The sequence below is a fragment of the Melospiza melodia genome, chromosome 13 (assembly GCF_035770615.1).
Source record: "Melospiza melodia melodia isolate bMelMel2 chromosome 13, bMelMel2.pri, whole genome shotgun sequence".
NCBI classification, from domain to species: domain Eukaryota; kingdom Metazoa; phylum Chordata; class Aves; order Passeriformes; family Passerellidae; genus Melospiza; species Melospiza melodia.
Window position 1 is genome coordinate 15,298,770 of NC_086206.1, and position 6,752 is coordinate 15,305,521.

Below are 6,752 nucleotides of genomic sequence, written 5' to 3' on the forward strand. Positions count from 1 at the left end.
CTGCGACAAGGTGGTGCTGCTGTCACAACACAGAGTGTTTGCCTGAGGTGCTGTCCCGAGCCACGGAGATCAGGATAATGCTCCCCAACTGCCAGCGGTGCTGGATAGCCAGCTGGGACGTCCCAGAAGGACAATCCTTCCCCAGCCTGACCGCTTCACAACTCTCATTCCATCTGCTTCCAGCCAGCTCCTGCCATGTGCAAAGCTGAGCCAAAGAGGGATTTCGGCTTCTGCTGGCAGGCTATGGGTTCAAGGGCTGCCTGTGTTCAGGGTGGTACCGACCCACATGCAGCAAACACCTCAGAGAGTCCACTGATGAGGAAATAATCCCCCACGACTAAACCTACCATGTCTAGAAGAACAAAATGCTTCCTACAAGTAGGAAGGAAAGGAGGAAACCCTGCAAAAAATCCATAAGAAAAGCTTAGGGTACAAAAAGCCCAAGAAAAAACCATGTCTAGTATGTGGCTGCTGCTTGGCCAAGTCGAAAGCAGGGCACATGTTTTCCCTCTCTGGATGCTCACACTTCATTGTTAATTTTTTTCCCCCACAAAAGTCCTCAAAATAAACTGAGAAAAGGGAACACAGAGCACAATGACACAGGTGTGAGTACAGGATGGCACATGGATTGACACCGCAGTGCCACTGGTCCAGCACAGGGAACCCAGCATGTTTCCCTGCTGCAAGCACAACATTTAGCACAAAGGTCAAGTAAAATCAGACAGAAAAAAAGGTACTGAAAGTAATGAGCAGAATGTAATTAAACCACAACCAAGTTTAATTAAAATGTAGTAAACAGGGATCAAATACAGTCCAATGAAACTGGGACATCACACATGCCCACGAGAACAAAATGTGAGTTGAGAGACAGGGCAGAAAACCCCCCACCACTTTTCCTGTCTTGTGCTTAGATGAAGAGGACAGACTGGTCAGAAAATCACATTTCCAAGCAGAACTCCCTTCCTGGAGAACAGAAGTAGGTCGTTTGCTTAAAAAGAATTTCTGAGACCCGTTCCTAAGTCTGCCATATTTTGGGGGACCGCTCCTTCATGGGACAAGCACTGGTTCCCAGACCAGGACATTCCCCGAGCAGGTCCTCGCATGGACAGGCACAATGCCATTGTTACAGAGCAGCAGAGGGAGTTCCTCTGCATCCCCCAGCAGGTGCCTCTTGAAGCAAGCACAGGGTCCTCTCTACATTACAAAGGTCTGGGCACAGGACCCTCATCCAGGGCAGATGCTCCTCCCCACTGATAGTGAAGGTCAGGCTTTTGGCTTTAGTTCTGTGTGGCTGCAGGAGATGCACAGAAATAATTTCATCTGGCACTAACCCATTTCCCACCAGGCAAGCAATGCAGCAAAACACTCACTGTGTTTTCCCTGGCAGGTGCTGCTGTACCCCACAACAAAGCCTCCCCTCACCCCTCTCCATCCCAGTTGATTTAGGGCCATTCACAAGAGGAATCTGCTTCAAAGAGACACAGCCTTCCAGAATAACACTTTAAAAACATTTCACTTAATTGAATCATGCAGTACAGCAGGTAAATAATGAGGCACCAGATGAGACATGGCAAATCCCCTGGCTGCAGTGATAGGAGACATATGCAACAAGCAGAAGCACAGCATGAAAACAGTACAAAAGCAAGAAGGCAAAAATAAATCAACACCACCATCAGTAAAGATTACTTCCAAGGACATTTTAAAAGGAATTGCTTATTGGGGCAGAAAGCTGACTTCCCTTGCTCCAATTCAGCCACTAAAAGGCTGGGGAAGGCCAGGTCACAGTTCCACTACAGAGGTCTCATGGCAGAGCAACTGGGCTTCTCTGGGATGAGGGCTCCAACCACTCCCTTAGCATAAAATAGCTTAATGCACCCCAGGGAATTACCCAGGATCATGTCATTTTACAGAATACAGGAGGAAATAATGACTGCTGACTTGCTGGCACAGAAACTGCTTCATCTAAGCCATTGTCCTTGGAAAGCCCCAGCTCAGCTGTAGCACATCTCAAACACTTCCAGTTGGCTTCCTAATGTTGCCCTGTCTTTATAGTGATTTAGACAGGCTAAACTATCATCCTCATTTTTCTGCTCTGTTCTATTAAACAGCAACTACTGCTTCACAGACCATCTCATGCCAAGCCCTCTGACATTTTGCTTACAAATTAAAAAACAGTCTCACGTCTAAAACCACCCTCACTTACTTTACAAAGTGACTCAGGAAGGGTGGGGAGGGCATTCAGGATTGCTCAGACAGTGACCTGCTCTCCCACCTGCAGACCCATTTCCAGATGGGTCTCATCAAATTCCAACAAGTTTTTTGTGTGCCCCTTCTTGGTGCTCAGCACCTTCATGAGCAGACCCTGGGATGCAGAGAAAAGTTGCCAAAAGCCAGTGGAGGGAGGTGGAGAAGAAAGAGCAGAGCTCTTAGCTCTGCTTGGAGGTCCCTGTTATCTTCTGCCAAATTAGATTAGGGTTTAATTACAACCTAAAGGGGAAATCTAATTTTTAGGCTAGAACAATGCATATGTTTTTCAAAAACAGAGAAATAAGCACATTCCAGTGAGATCTGCGAGGAATTAATTTCCTCTGGGGCCACTTGTTGGCCATTTGCCTGTTTCTCTGTATTCCTATTTTTTTAGAACCAATTTAGGCTTTTGGAAATGGGAATGCTGAATCAGTGTTCAGCTTTTAATCACCCCATCTCCCCCTCAATTGCCTTTGCTGGACCTGAGCCTGCAGGCACTTGCTCCTCCTGATGCTGAGTCACCTGAGTCTGAGGAGTTGGTGGCACTGAGGGTCCCAAGCATCTGGCATGAGAGCAGCCTCTGCTCCAGAGGGCTTGGCAGGGCCCCATTGCTGCCTCTTTCCTGCTGAGGATGCTGTGACAGCTCCCTGTCCTGCTCTGCATGTTAATTAAACAGGAATGTATTTCCTCTGGGTCCCTCAGCAGCCACCATGTGATTGTGTGTGGCAGAGCTGGAAGTGAAGATGGTCTCCAAGCTATTAACATCTCAAATTGCTCATCAAGAGCCCAGCAGAAGGGCAGCATGTCACATATTATTTCTGGGCCACATTAAGCACTGTTGATATTCTTAAGTGATCAGAATAAACTAATTCAGTCTGACACCAAGGGAATCAGGTATTTAAAGAGTGAGGAAGGTGAGCTCAGTAGAATTGAGGCATCCATACATCCAACCTTGCTGGAGCCCATCAGCAGAGCCTCCCAGCATCCATCAGACACACACATTAATTTTGGCCAGGGGAAAAAAATGGGTTTTTTTTCCTACCTGGATTAGACTTGTGTGCTTAGATTTTTTTTCCCCCTTTCAACTGTTCGAGCCATTCTTTCTTCTTCACTCTAGTCATTGAAATATCTTCCAGAGAAATCTCTTTCCTGTAGAAGAAGTTAAGTCTTTGGGTTGTATCCTGGCCACTCAGCTTCTCTTCCTGTGGCATTACCATAATCTTGGCCTTGGTCAGTAGTGGTTCCACCTTGGAGCCACCTGGTATTGGCTCTGTCAGACACTGGGGAAGCTTCTGGCAGCTTCTCACAGAAACCACCCTTGTAGGCCCCCCTGCTACCAAAACGTTGCCATGCAACCCAGTACATGCCAGCCTCTCACTAATCTGTAATAGTGCTCAGATTTTATGATTTGGCCTGCCACTATGTTTGTGTCGGAGGGGAGCCCGCAGAGAAATCACAGTGGGAACTGCATTTCCTGTAATTACATTGCATCCTCACTGCTGGATAAAGTCTGCCTAAAAATGTTGTTGCAACTGCTGGTGTACTTCTATTTTTAGTGTTGCTCTTTTTTTGTTTTTAATGACATTTGAAATTAAGTTATTTTCTCCATGGGAGCTCTGGAGGTCTACAGGTATTTTGACAACCCAGAAACATTAAATCAAAATAGTTTAAAAACTGAAGAGGATCTTTAGCCAGGCTGATGTGTAGGCTTGAATTTCTCTTTGCCCCTTTAACCCTTTCATTCCAAATTCAGTTCTACCTCTGAGAGATGGGTCATTTGTTGTGTTTTGCATTCTCATTGGGAATTGATCCTATTTTCTTCCCTCAGGGTTTGAGCTAACCCATGAAATCTAAGGCAGTCTCATGACTTTTCTGAAAAAGATAAGCTAAACTATTTTTAATTCAAAAGTCTTTCTATAGAGAAAAGCCTTCCCTGCAGGGAAGGCAACCCAAGAAAGGAAGGGAAAGAACGCATGTGCCTGGTGTACTGTTATTTTGCCAGGCACTTTTGAATTAATTTTGTGTAAAACTCTCTTGAAGTGGCCTGTACATCATCAGGCTTCTGATATGGAGGCACCAGGGACAGGGGCATCAAAGTAATGCAAGGATGAGCACCCCATACTGTGCCCCATGCCCCTGACTGTGATCCTTTTTCCTCACGTGTTTGTAAGGCTGTGGTTTTCCAGTGCCACCTCCTGCTGCCAGCTCACAGTGCTTTCCTCAATGTGTGCTAAAAGCAGGTCCCCTCTGCAGCCTTCTCCCTTTTTATGGTCAAATACACAGAATTGTCCCAGCAGCTGCAAGAAGATAACTGTCAATGTCTCCCCCTTGGAGGCAGAGGTGCATTTCTTATTTGAGGTGCACTTCTTATTTGAGCATGATGGCAAAGCAGAAATGTTCCTTTTAGACCCCTCAGCATGAGGCTGAAACCAAATGACAAGCAGGCAGGGGATGGGCAGACAGGGCAGGCACTGCAGAAGTGCCCAGGCACTGCTTCTACTCACTGAATGCTGGTTGCATTTTTTTTTTTTTGGTGGAGCCTGGTGCAGGAGCTGAGCATTTGGACAGAGCCCACTTTCAGCGGCCTCTTGGAAGGCAAACCCATCTGGAGCATTAAGGAGAACCTCAAGCTGGTGTTCTTCTGCCTGTGCTGCCAAGGGGTGCGTGTAGAGCTGGGGATCAGCCCCCAGGAGCTGTGTTCTGGCAGCTGCTTCTGCACAGGTCACTCAGCCCACAGGCACTCTGAGACTTGTGACAAAGAGAGAATGCTTGACTCTGCTTTCAGAGGCACAGATGGAGCTGTTCTGGGGTGCATTCAGTGGTGAGGCTGGTGTGACCGTCCTCCTGTCCCTGCAGGACAGACAGCCAGATCCCGGTGCTAAGAAACCACACCCCACTGGGAGAATTAAAAGGCACAACTACATCTGTAAAATGTTAACAAAGGGAACTAAAAAGAAAGCCTGGATAGTGTTCCAGGAACCACATATAAGAGATAGGAAAAATTAGTGACATGAACAGAACCTAATATTTGTGAAAGGAAACCAGGCATATGTGGTGGGTGTCACTGTGAGATACAAATATACTGAAGCATCTTTAGAAGAGCCTGTGATAGAAAAGGTGAGGAAATACCAACACCTCTAAAAACAAACCCACGAACTAACAAACTCAACAGACATTGTGCTTACAGATTAAAAAACAGTCTCATCTCTTAAAACACCCTCGCTTAGTTTGCAAATTGGCTCAGGAAGGGCGGGGAGGGCGTTTAGAATGGCTCAGCCGCAGGGACCCGCTCTGCCACCGCAGCCCCAGCACAGAGCGGGCTGTGCAGTGCCCGGGGGTCCCACACCGCACATGCCGTGCTCCGAACTCTGCCTCCACAGCAAGCCGAGCAGGGCAAGGCAGCGCAGGGCAGCGCAGGGCGGGCGAAGCTGCGCCGGGCTGTGAGGGGAAGCGCCGCGGCCGCAGGCAGGCCGCCCGCCGGGCTGCAGTGGCGCCGCTCGGCCACACGGGCGCGCCCTCAGGCCGGGCTGGCGCCGCGAGCGCTCCGCTCTGAGGGCAGCGGGCGAGAGCGGCCCGGGCCGGGCCGGGCAGGGCAGGGCAGGGCAGGGCCGGGCAGGGCAGGGCCGGGCCGGGCAGGGCCCGACAGCAAACGGGGCAAAGCCTCGGCCGGCTCACACCCGCCACAGAAACAGCGGAGCTTGCTCGTTTGAACACAAGAACACGCAGCACACGGGCTCTTGCCATCAGCCACGCTTGCCAGGATGCAAGCGAGACTGACTTACCTTCGCCCCGAAAAAGGGATTTCTGTGGAAGGCATTTGCACAGTGGGAGAAATGAACACACGCAGATGAACAGCACTTGCATTATCTGTGTATTTATCGTCTCTCTCCCCACGGCGCTGTGACACGGCAGATGTTTCTTCACCTCTGGAGCGAGTCCAGAGGAGGACACCAAGTTGATCAAAAGGATGGCGCAATTCTCCCATGAGGAAAGGTTGAGAGAATTGGGATTGTTGAGCCTGGAAAAGAGAATGCTTTGGGGTGACCTAATTTTCAGCAGCTTTCCAGTATCTGAAGGGAATTAACAGGAAAGATGGGACACGACTATTTACAAGAGCATGTAGTGACAGGGTAAGGGGGGGTAAGGCTTCAAACGGAAAGGAAGTAGATTTAGATATTAGGAAAAAATTCTTCCCTGTCAGGGTGGTGAAACACTGGCACAGGCTTGCCCAGGGAAGTTGTGGATGTCCCATTTGTTTCTAGGATGTCCTGTGACCTCCTAGGGCTGGTTTTAAAAGGAACTTCCTCAGAAACAAGAGATGTCTTGCACTTCATAGGAAAACATTCCAGGCCAAGGCTGGGACTGCAGGGAAGGAAGGCAAGGAACAGAGAGCATCTCCTCTGCCTGCAGAGAGGACCCATCCCAAAAGAGGGGCCAAAGGGCTGTGGAAATGCTTCCACCAGCACTGTGGAGCTGAGACTAAGCCTCCTGACAGAAGCAGGTCA